Source organism: Rhinatrema bivittatum, chromosome 1 (assembly GCF_901001135.1).
Source record: "Rhinatrema bivittatum chromosome 1, aRhiBiv1.1, whole genome shotgun sequence".
Lineage (NCBI taxonomy): Eukaryota > Metazoa > Chordata > Amphibia > Gymnophiona > Rhinatrematidae > Rhinatrema > Rhinatrema bivittatum.
The window spans coordinates 424,209,627-424,226,912 of record NC_042615.1 but is presented as its reverse complement, the minus strand read 5'-3'; the positions used below and the strand labels follow the sequence as shown (position 1 = coordinate 424,226,912).

The following is a 17,286-nucleotide window of genomic DNA, read 5'->3' as shown; positions in this document are numbered from 1 at the left end:
ATGACACTTACTAGTATTAATGACTGGGTGCTAGTATGTGAAAATGCTACTGTAATTACAAATCGGGCCCGCTTTGGGTACTTTTGGACGATGCTACCTATAAAAGATGTTACTAGTCATTCCCAGCTGGTGGTCCGATTCCCCGAGACATGCATTCCTTTTATACCATATGTTACAAAACATGTGTTGAAATTTAACATAACATTTCCCCACCGACCCAAACTTATACGATATAAACGAGCATGGTATGATACACTATTGGGAGGACTGGGTACAGGAATGGGAGCATTAAATACTATGGACATAAGAGGTATTAGCGAACAGAATTGCCACGGCCGGAGGGGATACAGGCCTCATCACTAATATTATTGCAAATTGGATTCCCGACCCCGCACACATGCAACAGTATGTACAGAAGTATTTGCATTTAAATAATGATTTGGTTATAGAAGGGTGGAATGCCACTTGGGAAATGGGACATAATCTGACTGCATTTGTTAATTGGACACAATCCCGAATGCAAGCTTTGTATCTACAACAATAGATAGAGATGATACAAACCAAACTATACATGAGTATTTCTCCTATCTGGAAGGAATTGTTCCAATCATATGTACCATACCAATATCCTGTAGGCTGGCTGCCACAGTATACGATATGCGACACAAATTGGTGTACAGGCCGAATCACATTTTATAACACCTCCAATACATTAACAGATACTGTATGTAAATTTACATCACTTCCTTTCCCAGACTATCTTCCTGAAAGAGGAAGTGTGCCAATACAAGTTTTGCATACTAACAATTGGATAAGGGCCACCAATAATCACACTATTGACAATACAATATGTACCCCTACACTAATGGGATTGGCTTGCCCTTTAATGTATTCCACATTACCCAATGATTGCTCGTTGCAGCAACCTTTGGCACATTGTAGCCTTCTAATATTACCTGATAATGTAACTGGTTTCATAATTCCATTCCCTGAAACTGTATGTGTATATAATTTGACTTTTACAGGATGCCTGTATAATGTTACTTGGTTTACTTTTGGTTCTCGACAATATTATTTACCACCAATGGACATCACTGATGCGCAATTGGGGGTAAAGTTGGACTTATTCTTTAAGACACCATTGTTGGATTTGACTAAACTGCAAAAGGTATTGAATACCTCAGATTCGTTGAAACAGACCCGGAGACATGTGGACATTGCTGTAACTGGTGCCCTGCTTCGAGCGGACTTTGCCAAGGAACGCCTACTACATTTACAACAATTGATAAAAGACACCTCTCATTCTTGGTGGGATGTGTTTTTCGGACGTTCCTCTACTGCTACAATGACTCTGAATTGGATTTTTCATCCTATCCTTATTGTAATGTGTGTATGCCTCCTGTGCCTAGTGTGTACATGTTATCTTACCTATCAAGTGCATAAAATAGCACGTCTAAGTAAATATACCACTACAGTGGCTTCGTATGCAGTGATGCCTGCATTGGAGAATGATTGATCAAGGATGGAGTGTAGGATAAACATGTTCTTGTTAAACAGGTTGTGCAGCTCAGCTTTCTGGCTCCCTGTCAGGAATAAGGCGGTCTGATCAATCGCCTACATGCCAGGGACAGGATGAGTCCGAGTGGGCAGTAGCAACTGTTGACACATAACAAGGGGGGGAATGTGATCAATCATGTCTCTCTCGCACGCACACTTGTTTACTGGTACGGAATAAAAGAGCAGGACTTTCCAGTGTCCAGCGGGAGTAGGAGATATTGCCTCTATAGACGTATAAGCGTGCTGGACACTGAAAACCCCCTTCTCGCCTTTGCTGACCTGACAACGCCTCAATACAAGGCTGACACGAAGGGTGCTGGATGGCATATGCAATCATGTGGTATGTAAATAACGTATATTACCATGATGTCACATTAATAAATGATGACAGATATTGTGTCAGAGTACCTTACTCTCTCATTCCCAACATGTGGCTATAACAAACCATTGGCCTCTTCCATTATGAAGACCTCTCACATCAGACCAAACAATGGGCACAGAACCGAATGCTGTCATTACATAAGTCTTTAATCAGAAGCCTACTTGAAAAGTACATAAAGCACTAAGTCTTGTTCATCTCTAGGGAGCAAAAATGTGCAGCTGCCAGGCCCAGAAAGTACATACTGCACATGTAAATCTTCTGTGGTATTAGAAGATATGAAACTAATCACCCTTCAAGAGGTCATCAATGATCATCCTTAGCTAAGGGGTATGTACTGAACAACCACCCAAGGCAGTGCAGGAGTGGGAGCCAATCTGTGGAAGTCTGCCTGGTCCCAAGCAACAGCAGGCCTCATCACTGTCTGTTCTTGGGCAGTGGGAAATCTCTATCCTCCACACCTCCATTACTCATCCTCTGTTGTCTCACAACAGCTGACATGGTGTTCTAGCAGACTGCAAGTAGACAGAGGTGATTAATCATTAGGTTGTTTAGTGTACAAGTGATACAGCTCCATTTAGCAGCAGAACCTATTCCCTATAATCAACAGGATAAAAATGCCACCTAATAAATGAACCCAAAACGTATGCAGCTACATAAGGTGTATTCTCTGTAGGCCTAACCCGCCAGTGTGTACAAATGGCAGAGTAAGCTTCAAATGATGCTATCTAGTGTGGCAGGCTCACTGTCCAGTTACCAGGATATCTTTTACAGATAAGTGGGTAAGTAGGTCTCTGTCTAGAAAGAGCATAAAGTAACAGTCCTGGCAGGCCTCCTGCCAACTTCCCCCTGCCCTCAGGTATCAAACTGCTGGCCCGGCCCCAACCCATTAATCTGGTGAACATTAAGGTACCTGGCATGAGTGTGCCATTTGTTCTCCCCCCTTCCCCCTCCATCTCAAAATAAATTTACATCATCTAAATCCACCCCCTGCAAACACCACAGTCTCCCCAGCAGCTGAAGCTTTTCCAACCAGGCACACTCGCCAACAGCAAAACAAATTAGCCCACTCCAGGTACTGGGTGGGAGAGCCTCTGGTGCAGGAGGGGGTTACACTACAGACAAATCTATTCTCGCGGCAAACTAGCACAGCATATCTGAGCTCTGATGCAGCCAATTTCCATTAATCCCTTCTCAATTGAATAAACAAACAGTGTCAGGCCGAGGTGGAATGTTTGGTTACAATGCATGAGGTCATTTTCTCCCCACCTACACATTAGCATAGCTGCAGCATCCATCAAATTCTATATAATGCTCATCAGTAAAAGCCATTTGTAAGGGAGTTTTGAAGCGTTGCGTGGCAATCTACCTCTCCATAAGGTACCTTTATTATTGAGTGTTTAGCATTTATATCATTTAATTAAAAAAACTTCTCTATAGCTGGTGGCTTTAAGCATTCTTATTTTCAGAGAACCACAATAAGGGGAAGGACTAGATGAGAACTAACAGGAAAAATAGTGCTGTATAACACTTTGCTGAAGCTGGCTGCCAGTCCTTTTGGCCTCCTTGGCTTATGCAGGGGACATGGGGAATCTTCGGGTAGGTCTGGAAGAGCATCTACTGTGATACCATACTGTACCGCCAGAGTATGGAATACACAGCAGAGCAGTACTCTCTCAGCAACTCTGGGTGAGGAATACATTAAAGCTCCCCTCCTTTTTTCAAAATAGCAAAATCTATTTTTGAGAAGTCCGAAGGTGCATTCTATGACACAGTGGGTGGAACATAAGGCCTTGTTGTACCTCGTCTCTGCTGGCATGTTCGGAAGAGTGACAGGGTGTGAGAAGTCAGGTCCTACAACCATAGCCGAATTTCCTGTGCCAAAGAGAGAATGGCAGCGTCACTCATATTCCTGTGACCAAACTATTTCCAAACCCTTAGTCCCTGCCGCCTTTTACAGGAACACTATATGTATGCTATAACACTATTAATGCTGTGTCAGATCTTCATGAATGGAAACATGCATCCGGGGTGTATACAAAACGTGTACATGACCCTTACAAGCAAGCAATCTCTACCCCAGTTCTAACATTCCTGTAACACTGAAGCTGTACATCACACTGTCAAACATGGCATTACAGAAAGATATCAACCTCATGTCCCTGGTGGCTCTGTAGTATGTCCTCCAGAGATACACTTTTGTCAGACATGTTAAAATCATCCATTGTACCTGAAGACTGGAGGATAGCAAATGTAACCCCAATATTTAAAAAGGGCTCCAGGGGCGACCCGGGAAACTACAGACCGGTTAGCCTGACTTCAGTGCCAGGAAAAATAGTGGAAAGTGTTCTAAACATCAAAATCACAGAACATATAGAAAGACATGGTTTAATGGAACAAAGTCAGCATGGCTTTACCCAGGGCAAGTCTTGCCTCACAAATCTGCTTCACTTTTTTGAAGGAGTTAATAAACATGTTGATAAAGGTAAACCGGTAGATATAGTATACTTGGATTTTCAGAAGGCGTTTGACAAAGTTCCTCATGAGAGGCTTCTAGGAAAAGTAAAAAGTCATGGGATAGGTGGCGATGTCCTTTCGTGGATTGCAAACTGGCTAAAAGACAGGAAACAGAGTAGGATTGAATGGGCAATTTTCTCAGTGGAAGGGAATGGACAGTGGAGTGCCTCAGGGATCTGTATTGGGACACTTTTCAATATATTTATAAATGATCTGGAAAGAAATACGACAAGTGAGATAATCAAATTTGCAGATGAGACAAAATTGTTCAGAGTAGTTAAATCACAAGCAGATTGTGATAAATTGCAGGAAGACCTTGTGAGACTGGAAAATTGGGCATCCAAATGGCAGATGAAATTTAATATGGATAAGTGCAAGGTGATGCATATAGGGAAAAATAACCCATGCTATAATTACACAATGTTGGGTTCCATATTAGGTGCTACAACCCAAGAAAGAGATCTAGGTGTCATAGTGGATAACACATTGAAATCGTCGGTGCAGTGTGCTGCGGCAGTCAAAAAAGCAAACAGAATGTTGGGAATTATTAGAAAGGGAATGGTGAATAAAACGGAAAATGTCATAATGCCTCTGTATCGCTCCATGGTGAGACCGCACCTTGAATACTGTGTACAATTCTGGTCGCCGCATCTCAAAAAAGATATAATTGCGATGGAGAAGGTACAGAGAAGGGCTACCAAAATGATAAGGGGAATGGAACAACTCCCCTATGAGGAAAGACTAAAGAGGTTAGGACTTTTCAGCTTGGAGAAGAGACGACTGAGGGGGGATATGATAGAGGTGTTTAAAATCATGAGAGGTCTAGAACGGGTAGATGTGGATCGGTTATTTACTCTTTCGGATAGTAGAAAGACTAGGGGGCACTCCATGAAGTTAGCATGGGGCACATTTAAAACTAATCGGAGAAAGTTCTTTTTTACTCAACGCACAATTAAACTCTGGAATTTGTTGCCAGAGAATGTGGTTAGTGCAGTTAGTATAGCTGTGTTTAAAAAAGGATTGGCTAAGTTCTTGGAGGAGAAGTCCATTACCTGCTATTAAGTTCACTTAGAGAATAGCCACTGCCATTAGTAATGGTTACATGGAATAGACTTAGTTTTTGGGTACTTGCCAGGTTCTTATGGCCTGGATTGGCCACTGTTGGAAACAGGATGCTGGGCTTGATGGACCCTTGGTCTGACCCAGTATGGCATTTTCTTATGTTCTTATGTTATGTTACACTAAATAGGATTGTCCCAAAAGGCTACTCCTACAGCTTTCCCTTGAACCCTTCTATCCCTGTGATAGTGAAGACAAACCGTGGCTGACATCCTGGCTACCAGAGTCAAAGTGCTACAGACAGGATACTGATATGGGCACTATGAGCTGAGGGCCACCTGACCTGGGAGTTCCTGCTCCATGCACCCAAAAAGGTTTGGGTAGACAAGTGACTTTTCAACTGTTCCAAGAGAAAGGATTTGAAATGCAACTTGTTTTAAGCTGACCAGTTGAAAGTCTGTATTGCTCAGTCACACACCGACCTTAGTGGAAAGTGCTTTGTAGAGACACAACATTAGTAAGTCTCTAGAGCATGGAGCCAGAAAGCTGGGCCCTGGCACTATGGTTTATTGACAACTGTGCAAACCACTTGCCATGTAACTGATTCAGCCACATCACAAACAGCACCCCATGCCAGTGCAGTTTTCTGTAAACACATAGCCAGAGAGGGACTATAGAAAGAAGCATTCATACCTATGAACTGGCTAAAAGACAGGAAACAGAGAGTAGTATTAAATGGACAATTTTCTCAGTGGAAGGGAGTGGGCAGTGGAGTGCCTCAGGGATCTGTATTGGGACCCTTACTTTTCAATATATTTATAAATGATCTGGAAAGAAATATGACGAGTGAGAATCAAATTTGCAGATGTGGGATGCTTGACCATCATTCTCATTGGCAGAGTGCAAAGAGACTATTTTCTGCACAGAAAAAGGATGAAAGACTGAAAAACAGAGCTGGCTAGGCATCTGCAAGTCTGGGATTTTATTGCTTTGCTATATACATCACCTATCAGTGACTCTGAACTTATCAAGGGGATGTTTACCAAAACCTTATGGTCAATATTTCTCTGATTGAGGGACAACTTGACAAAAGTAAAAAAACTGAAGGCTTCTAACCAATTGTTTTGCTAGGCTTGAAGCTAACTGATTTCATTAATCTTTTAAAAAGAGTTGAGAATAAGACTCAAGAGACCGCCATGTGTACCAATAACTGCAACATACCAACATCTCACCCCTACTGCGCCTTAGCCTCTGGAGTTGAACAATCCTAGCTTCCCTCAAAAAGCGGAGGTAGCCCCCCCCCCCCCAAATCCTGGGCTGAGTGCAGTAATTGCAAGGTACAGCCATTTGTGTCAAAACATTAGCCAGCCACGAGTCTGTAACTGCATTTAATGGCAAAAGCCAGGAAGAAGATTTCCAGCACAGACTGTATAGTGTAAGGTTTGGGAATTTAGGTTCCTATGTGGTTAGTCAATCTTAACATTTTAAGTGCAAGTTTTAGGTTAATTTGATATTTTAGAGACTTACTGATTTCCTAAGAATTTTGTTTTATTTATTTTGAGTCTTTCTATACCGGCATTCGCAATGAGAATCGCATCATGCCGGTTTACAATTAACAAGAGGTGAAGGAAGATAACAATTAATAAGAAGCATTAACAGGTGCTCAAAAAAAGATTGCAGTTACAATAAAACAAGGGAATTACACAACTTGGAGCAGTGAAAAGGAGATAGGAATTTACCAGGGAGAACAAATTTAACAATTAATGGTGTGAACAAAGTTATGGAGTTTGCAGAGTTATTGAATTACCATGTTGAGGGTACAGTTATTAATTACTCTCTTAAGAAAAATTCTGAGCGTCAGTTAGTGATGAATTAAGGTTCAAATGGGGTCTGGAAAGGCTTTCATAAATAACCACGTTTTGAGTCTTTTCCTAAATGTAGGAAGGCAGGGTTCCTGTCGCAGATCCGGTGAGATGGAGTTCCATAATGGGGGTCCTGCGGTGGAGAAAGCCCCGTCTCTGGAGGTTATATGTCGAGTGGTTTTGGAGTGTGGTACCTGTAGGGATTCTCTGTAGGACTCTCGGATGGGTCTGGAGGAGGTATATTTTCTGAATGGGATTTGAAGGTTAAGCGGAGAGTATTGATGGATGGCTTTGTAGATGGTGGTGATGGCCTTATATATGATTCTGTAGTGAATTGGCAGCCAATGTAGGTCTTTGAGGATTGGAGAAATGTGGTCTCTTCTCCTAGTGTTTGTTAATATTCTGGCTGCCGAGTTTTGAACCATCTGAAGGGATTTAGTGTGAGATGACGGTAGACCTAATAGAATAGAGTTGCAATAATCTAATTTAGCGAAGATTATTGATTGCAGCACTGTTCTGTAGGCGTGAGTATGGAAAAGAGGTTTTATTCTTTTTAAGACATTGAGTTTATGAAAGCAGTCCTTGGTAGTTTGATTTATGAATGATTTTAGGTTTAGCCTGTTATCAATGATAGCTCCTAGGTCTCTTACTTGTGAAGTTTGTAAGTTGGCTGGTGGATTTGTGTAGATGTTACTGTTTTCAGGGGAAATTAGAAGGAGTTCTCATTTTGAAGAATTTAGTATTAGGTTTAGATTGGAGAGGAGGCAGTCGATTTCTCGAAGGCAATTTTCCCAGAATTCTAGAGCTTTTGTGCAAGATTCTTTGAGGGGGATGACGATCTGGACATCATCCGTGTATAGAAAGTGTTTAAGGTTGGTTAACAGTTGGCAGAGGGGGAGCAGGTAAATGTTAAAGAGCATGGGTGAGAGGGAAGAGCCCAGCGGAGCTCCCAGAAAGGAGGAATAATGTTGAGATTCTTTGTTGTGCATTTTGACCTTGTAGCCTCTGTTCCCCAGGAATGATTTGAACCAGGACAGAGCCGTGCCTGTAATTCCAATGTTTGCTAACTGATTTAGTAGAATGGTGTGGTTAACCGTATCAAAAGTGGCTGAGAGGTCCAGGAGGATCAGTAAGCAAACATGACCTTTATCGAGGCCCATGATGAGGTAATCTGTCAGGGATATGAGTAGTGATTCAGTGCTTAAGGATTTTCAGAAACCATATTGGATAGGGAACAGAATTTTGTGTTCTTCAAGGTAGTCTGAAAGTCTGGCGTTGACTAATTTTTCCATTACCTTGGCTATGAAAGGGAGATTGGATATTGGACGGAAGTTGGTAGGATCTTTAGGATTTAAGTTAGGTTTTTTTAAGAGCGGTTTGATGGAGGCAATTTTCAGGTCATCTGGATAGATTCCTTGGGCTAAAGAACAGTTGATAATGTCTGTCAGAATTGAGTATTTTCGTAATTGTTGAATATGTAACTCTTAACATCTGACAATCTTGAAGTTTATGGAGAACACACCTATTAAAATATCCATTATCTAAGAAACAATCATGTTATCTGGTAATCTTGGATCAATCATAAATGGTATATTTTGTATAAATTATATACAAACGGCACTCAGATGAGCAACAAATAGCATGGGCCTGACTTGATTAACCTTGAAGGAATCTTATTTGTAGTCCAGCTAGTCCATAACAGTGTACTTTACATTCTGCATTTAGCAACTGCTAACCCAACCTATTGGGATCATATCATACAAACAGCTGAGAAGCAGGCCAACTTTTCTAGTCTGTGTTAAGGACTTTCGCCCATGGGCACAGGATAATTCACTAGTTGACATGAAAGGATGAAACCACCTTGGAAAGAAATTTCAGTTGGATAAGGAGCATGACTATTGTGGGAAAACTGAATAAGAGATTTATGCCTGACGTTCACTTACTCGCCTGGCTGATGTGAGGGCTACAAGGAACACCACTTTCCAAGTGAGGAACTTCAATGGATCTAACTCCAGAGGCTCAAACGGAGGTTTCATGTGGTATGCTAGGACATAAGATATGCCATAACTGGTCAGACAAAGGGTCCATCAAGCCCAGTATCCTGTCTCCAACAGTAGCCAATTCAATCACAAGTACCTGGCAAGTACCCAATAATTAAATAAATCCCATGCTACTAATGCCGGCAATAAGTAGTGGCTATTCCCTACTGATTAATAGCTTATGGACTTCTCCAGGAACTTATCAAAGTCTTTTTTTAAACCCAGCTATGTTGAGATCTCATAGAACAGTGGGATTCAAAACCAGCAGCTTAGTGTGCAACAGTCCTTTATGAATTTGGACACCAAAGATCGAACAGAAACAAGATTTGTCATCAATGCACTTATATGTGCAACAGCACTTAAAGTCTTAGTACCTCTTCAGTGCAAGTCTAAGATAAGTGCAACAACTATTTGAGTATTTGTTTGGGATTGCATGAAAATTGATCCAAGGAATTGGATTTATACCACGAGAAGAAACACTTCTACTTAACCACATATGTTTTTCAGATGGAAGGTTTTCTGGCTAAAATCAGCACATCCTCTTTCTCTGGAGAGAGCAAGGAAGATATTACCAAGCACTTAACAACAAATGAAATGAGATTAAGGACAAGTAGATTCTGAAAATAGAAGATGACCACCATTCTGCATTAGCAGGGATGGTCCATTCCTGGATGAACCAAGAGTCGAATTAATAACCTGATGAGATATGAAAACCATGGTTGACTCAGCCAGGTTGGAATGATAACAATGAGACACGCTCTATCCTTCAGCACTTTCTGAACCAATCTGGCCAGCAGTGGAAGTGGTGAGAATGCATAGAAAATCCCCATGTTCTAGGAGATCAGTAAGGTGACCAACATGAGCTGAAGATTGCTCAGATGGATGGAGCAGAGCTATTTGAGTTTCCTGTTGCCTTCTGTTACAAACAGATAAACTGAGGGAAGTCGCCAAAGGCCAAAGAGGCTGCTCAACTGACTGATTCAATGATCATTCATGAGGAAGAAAGACTCAACTGAGGCAATCTGCCTATTTTTTCAGTACCTGGGAGCTAAGTTACTTTTAGCGAGGCTCCATGGTTGACTGTCCACTGCCAGAACAACCGGTCTACCTGAAAAGGACCCAATACTCTTGATCCCATCATGCTTGTTGATGTGAAAGCATGTTAACTTGTCTCTTTGGATCAGGATTTTCATCCCATGGAGAGCACAGGAGAAAGCATAGTTGCTTACCTGTAAAAGATGTTCTCCAAGGAAAGCAGGATGTTAGTCCTCACACCCGGGTGACCATCATCAGATGGAGCCGCAATGCGGAAAACATGTCAAAGTTTCTAGGAATTTGACTAGGCACACTGAGCATGAGTATCCATGAGGTGTCCCTCTCCAGTCTTGTAATAAAGAATTATGATTAAAATAAAAAACAGGAGAAACTCAACTCCACGGGGTGGTGGGTGGGTTTCATGAGCACTAACGTCCTGCTGTCCTCAAAGCACCTGTTACAAGTAAGCAGCTCTGTTTTCTCTGAGGACAAGCAGGATGGTAGTCCTAATACATGGATGAATACTTCGCTACAGGCTGCTCCCCAACACAAAAGGGGACCAACAGACACCCAACTAGGTGCCAACAGGCACAACATCACCAGTGCTGTTGGTAACAGATATGGGAAAACATGCACTCCCAGCCTACAGAGGTGTGCTGCCACCATGGTCAGGCATTTTCTGAAGATCCATGGGGCTGACGTGAGCCCGAATGGCAACATCCAGACCTGAAAGTGCTGTTTCCCCATCCCTAACTGGATATACTTCCTGTGACCAGGAAAGATCTCTATATGAGTGTATGTATCCTTTAGGTAGAGGGAGCATAGCTAGTCCCCTTTTTGCAAAAGGAGGATTAAGGTGCTCAGGGAAACCATCTTCAATTTTTTTTTTTTTTTTAAGAAACACTGATCAGTCCAGACTCCTGGGATGTACCAGAGCTTCCTTAATTGGGATGGGATCTGGAGAGGCCCGCTCGAAGCACTCCCTCTCCAAATCCTCCCGCAACTGGAGCCTGAACATCCAGTCTGTAATGTCTTGCAAAAGTATGCAAGGATTTCCACGTAGCCGCCCTGCATATCTCCTGCAGTGATTCAATGTCTTACATTTAACTTGCCAATGCTTATGCTTTATCTTGTTTTCTTCTGAAGGATCCTTCTTCCAATTTTGAATGAAGATCTTTGGGCTAAAATAGCCTCTTTCACCTCACATTTTAACCATGGGGTTATTCGTTTTGCCTTCCTTCCACCTTTCTTAATGCATGGAATACCCTCGAAGCACAGAGCAGATGTATTTGTTTTAACAATGTCCACACAAAAAATACTTAAGGAGCAACCAGTGTATAATAAAACCAATGAAGAAAATGGCTGGTGTCTAATCTTATTGCAAGAAAGACTATTTTTGAAGGAACAATTTATTTTAAGAAGAGGAAAAGACCTCAGCACTGGTATGTGTCTGACTAGATTTATCAGAAATTAAACCAGTTGTTGCAATCACAGGTCAAAAACCTCTTTCCAATAAAGTCTTCTTTTATTCAAAAAATATTTTTTGGAATTTTATTTTTGATTTTTCTTAAAAGTTTATACACTGCACCGTTTTTAATGGATTCTTAAATCATGCCGATTTAAAAAGCAGGAAAATCATCTTCTATGATAAGTAATTTTGATGCCAGTAAGGCAACTTCTACAGTGCCGACAAGATTGTGAACAGTACTGGCATTTCTGGTAACTTAGTCCAGTACAGGTGAGAATGTGATTCAAACAGGTTATTGTTCCTGGGCAATTATAAAGCGATAAAAGATTGCAAGTTTAAGATACACAGTATATTGTGGAACAAAGTCTTTGAAAAGCCGATTCAGTTTTACCACCGGCCCTAATTTGTGATAAGGCACAAGCTAGACCTGGACATTAAGAATCCATTAAAAATGGTGCAGAGTATAAACGTTTAAGAAAAATCCAAAATAAAATTCCAAAAAAAATATATTTTTTGAATAAAAGACGACTTTATTGGACAAAGGTTCATTAACCTATGATTGCAACAACTGGTTTAATTTCTGATAAATCTATTCAGACACATACCAGTGCTGAGGTCTTTTCCTCTTCTTAAAATAAATTGTTCCTTCAAAAATAGTCTCTTGCAATAAGATTAGACACCAGTCATTTTCATTTGTTTAACAATGTCCACGCCTGTTGCACACTTTTTACTTTTGTAGCTGCACCTTTCAGTTTTTTTCTCTAACTATTTTTCTCATTTTATCAAAGTTTCCCTTTTGAAAGTTTAGTGCTAGAGCCATGGATTTACAAACTTCCCCCCTACCAGTCATTAATTCAAATTTAATATTATGATCACTATTGCCAAGCGGCCCCACCACAGTTTCCTCTCACCAAATCCTGTGCTCCACTGAGAATTAGATCTAAAATTGCTCCCTCTCCCGTCTGTTCATGAACCAATTGCTCCATATACCTGTCTTTTATTCTATCCAGGAACTTTATCTCTAGCATGCCCTGATGCTTCACTTACCCAGTCAATATTGGCGTAGTTGAAATCTCTCCCATTATTACTGCAGTTTGGTTAGCTTCCCGAATTTCTCTTAGCATTTCACTGTCCATCTCACCATTTTGGCTAGGTGGATGGAAGTTTACTCCTATCACTATTCTCTTCCCCAACACACAGATTTCTACCCAAAAAGATTCGATTGTACATTTAGTCTCATGCAGGATCTTTATCCTGTTGGACTCTATGCCATCCCGGGCATAAAGCACCACTCCGCCACCAAGATGCTCCTCTGTCATTGCGAAATAATTTGTACCCCGGTACAGCACTATCCCATTGGTTATCCTCTTTCCACCATGTCTCTGAGATGCCAATTAAGTCATTCACTGCTATACACTCGGAATTCTCCCATCATACTTTTTAGACGTCTGGCATTAGCATACAAACATTTCAAAGTTTGTTTGTATCCACATTCTGCTTTTCAGTTTTCAGGGATAAATTGGAATCTTAACTCAGGTGAGTTTTTAATTAAAGACACTTGGATTACTTTTGTTATTAGTGAAACTTCTCTGTTGGTATCCCCTAACTAATGCTTCATTAGGATCCTTTGAAGATATCTCCCAAACACATGCACTGCTGAGCGACTGTCTGCTTTCCCCTTTGTTTTACTTTAAAAGCTGCTCTATTGCCTTTTTAAAGATTAGCGCCAGCAGCCTGGTTCCACCTTGGTTAAGATAGAGCCCATCTCTTCAGAAAAGATGCCCCCCTTCCTAAAAGGTTCCCTAATTCCTTACAAAACTGAATCCCTCTTCCTTGCACCATCATCCTTACACTCTGGAGCACTGCCTGCCTCTGGGGACCTGCACGTGGAACAGGGCGCATTTCAGAGAATGCCACCCTGGAAGTTCTGGATTTCAGCTTTCTACATAAGATCCTAAATCTGGCTTCCAGATTCTCCCCTCCCACATTTTCCTATGTCGCTGGTGCCCACTTGGACCATGACAGCTGGCTCCTCCCCAGCACTGTCTAAAATCCTATCTAGGTGATGCGCGAGGTCCGCTACCTTCACACCAGGTAGGCATGTTACCAAGCGATCCTCATGCCCACCAGCTACCCAGTTGTCTATCTACTAGATAAATGAAGCTTGGCCGACGTGCCGCAAATGCGCAGTAGAGAGCAACTCTACCGTGCATGTGCGGGCAGCACGTCAGTACTCAGAGCTTGCCTGTAACAAAAATGACGCGGCAAGGAGCAGTAGTGGCGGTGGCGATGAGGAGCAGTATCGGCGGCAGCACGCATGAGGGAGGGAGGGACCTCCCCTGGAGATCTTCCATCTGCGCCATCCGAAGGGGTTGTGAATGAGCTGAGAGAGGGGGAGTGACCAAGGGGAGGGGGGAGGGAGGAGAGAGTGAGGGGAGGGGATAGTGAGGGGAGAGGGGAGGGAGGAGAGAGTGAGGGGAGGGAGAAGAGAGTGGGGGTGGGAGACTATAGGGGGAGGGGGGGAAGAATTAGGGGTAAGGAAATGGACTGAAAAAAAAATGTTAATGTAGCCCGTTGTTATGGGCTTAACGGCTAGTATTCCTAATAAACAAATCACCAACTATGATGGCCAACCACACTCTTCCTTCCTTGGCAGAAACCCTGGGAGACAAATCCTCGATACAAGAGGACAATGCACCACCTGGAGAGCAGGTCCTTGCTATAGGATCATTTCCTGCTGCACCAGGTTGATGATCTCCGATCATGAGACCTTCCTCCTCCAAGGCAGCACAAGGGATGCCAGACTGGAGGTGGGACTTGGCTATTATGTCTGCCTCAGCTCCTCCAGGTCTACCACTCTAACCTCCAGAGATCAGACCAGTTATCTGAGAGACTGGAGCTCTTTGCATCGCATGCACAATTTCTCACTGGCGGGTAAAAAATCATACATGTGACACTATGCAAAACAGACTGGGAGTCCCCCCTCTTGCTGCTGGACTGCTGCCTTCATCTTAAATTTGTTCAGTTCTAGTTTGCTATGGGTAAGACTGCGTACAATTAGGGTTCTTTAACTGTATTAGTGTGTATTTTTCTACCTATTTTATAAACACATGTATATTTTATGTAGGAAACATAACTTGTTAGTGTAAAACCCTGTTCTATACAAGGCAGTAGGTATATTTTAAAATATATGTACGTACTTGAAATTGTCAGTTCAGATATCTCCACCAGTCCATTTCGAATTCGAGACCCACCTAGTACTTCACCCTGAGCTTCCCCAGTTCACCCAGACCTTCCATCCAACAATAGCAGACAAGTCTGATATCATTTGCACTAATTAGCAAATGTAAGACTGCACAAGATTTCCTAATGTATTTGCATAAATCTTTTATAAAATAGCAACTTATGCACATATTTGGCCCCACCCAGGAACAACCCAGATCTCTTTTTGCGCAGATGTGTACACGAAACAAAAAATCTACGCACTTTTGGTGTTTATAATATAGTATGTATACAAATATAGTTACACACATATGCTAAATTTGTGCACGCAACTCCTTTGAAAATTACCTCTAATTTATAAGTCCTCTGGAAACATGGAAATATCTACTGTATCTGAAAATAATCCACTTTGAAAAGGCCTACCAGTCACAAATGGAAAACTATAAACCTTAAATTACAGCTTATAATGAAGGCAGGCAGCACAGTAGTGGCTGCATCTTTTGGGAGAGAGGAATGGATTGCGCAGAAGGCCCAGGTTTGGGCTAGCACATTTGTAGCTGGAACTTTAAAGTGCCTCCTACCTACCCAGGTTCCTATTCTTCTGAAATAGACATTTCATTTTAGTCCCAACCACCTCTTTTCCCATTTATTGGATTCACTCAAACAATTAAAATAACTTAACATGGAACAAAATTTATAAGCAACGGGATACCAGAAGCCACTGAGACTTGGTTATCTGTCAGCCCAAGTTCCTTGAACAAGCAGGAAATTAATCCAGCACTTTTCAGCATATGCCACAGGACTGCCTTAGGCCAGTAGTATTTTTTCTCCTCCCTGCTTCCTATGGCTCCCACTGCTCTTCCTCTTCTGATGCTTATCCTCCCCAATCTTATTCCCCACTGAAAACAAGTCCACTTTCCCATTCTTCAACCCTCTAAAATGACCTAGAACTTCAAAAAATGTAGCCTTTGATTCTCTTCCTGAGAGCATCTTAAGCTTCTCACTAATCTCACCTCTGCTTTCAGTACTCTTTCAGCTGGTCACAGAACTAAGCTGCTGTCCGGTATATTCTACACAACAAAGAGAAGAGCTCCACAGTCATCAATAGGTGTTCCAGAATGAGCCCTAGCAGCTTGGTAGAATCATCTGGTTAGATGTCCTTGGACCAGCTGACTGGGGAAACTAAGAGAGACTTCTAAAACCACAAAATATAAAGTCTGCCTTTTGTAGTATGATCTTATGAATAATTTTCCCCTGGCCATCTGTAGCTTGTCCTGGGTCACATCTTCCATTCTTCAGGCCTTGAGTGCAGATGAAAGTGCCCTAGGCTTTGGAGTCAAGCTGAAGACATCCAGAAGTTTTCAATCTTTGGATTTTGAGGGCCTTAGGCAACATCTTCGAGAGATATTGCACTTAGAGATATCATGCTCAAGGTTGAAACACTGTATACAATCCCTATGATCATTACTTGAAGTCACTGGCGAAAACTGAGGTGAATCTAGAGATAAATCTATACACAGGAAAAGGCCGACAGTTCACTTAACGCCACATCACAGTAAGAGGTAAAAAGCCTCGGGTCCTGCACCTGAAGAGAGAAAAAAATAAACTGCTAAAAAGCCTATCCTAAGACCATAAGAGGGCTGGAAAAAAAAGGAAAATGACTGAAGAGGACTGAATTACAGGAAAAATCTTTGAAGAGCCAAGCCGGTCTGAGGATAAAAAAGGACTGAAAGGGACCTGCACAACGGTAAAAAGCATGAAATTATACACAGGTAGTCTAGGTTTTTCTACAGCTGTGAAATAAATGCTCTGTGTCAATGACATCAGAAGGTATCACCCACATTTGTAGCCAATTAATCTTGCTTGTCAAAACACTATGCATTAAGGGGTAGATTTTAAAAGGGTTAAGCGCGTAACCCCGAAAACCTGCCTCTGCGCGCGCCGAGCCTATTTTGCATAGGCTCGGCAGCACGCCCAAGCCCCAGGTCGCGCAGGAAGGGGGCGGGGGTGTGGCGCCAGTCCAGGGGCGGGACTGAGGCCTCCGGCAGCCGGCCAGCGCATGCAAGATACGCCTGCAAGAGGCAGGCGTAAAAAATAAAATAAGGTGGGGGGTTTATGGTAGCAAAGTTCCCTCCAAGGCCGCTCCGA

The 17,286-nt window shown here is 42.2% G+C and overlaps 1 protein-coding gene across 3 annotated transcripts in view; it reads right to left on the bottom strand.

Annotated features, from left to right (window-relative positions):
• TDRD7 (tudor domain containing 7) overlaps window positions 1-17,286 on the bottom strand; it is a 345,168-nt gene that overhangs the window by 231,076 nt on the left and 96,806 nt on the right. The gene's annotated exons all lie outside the window — the stretch shown is intronic.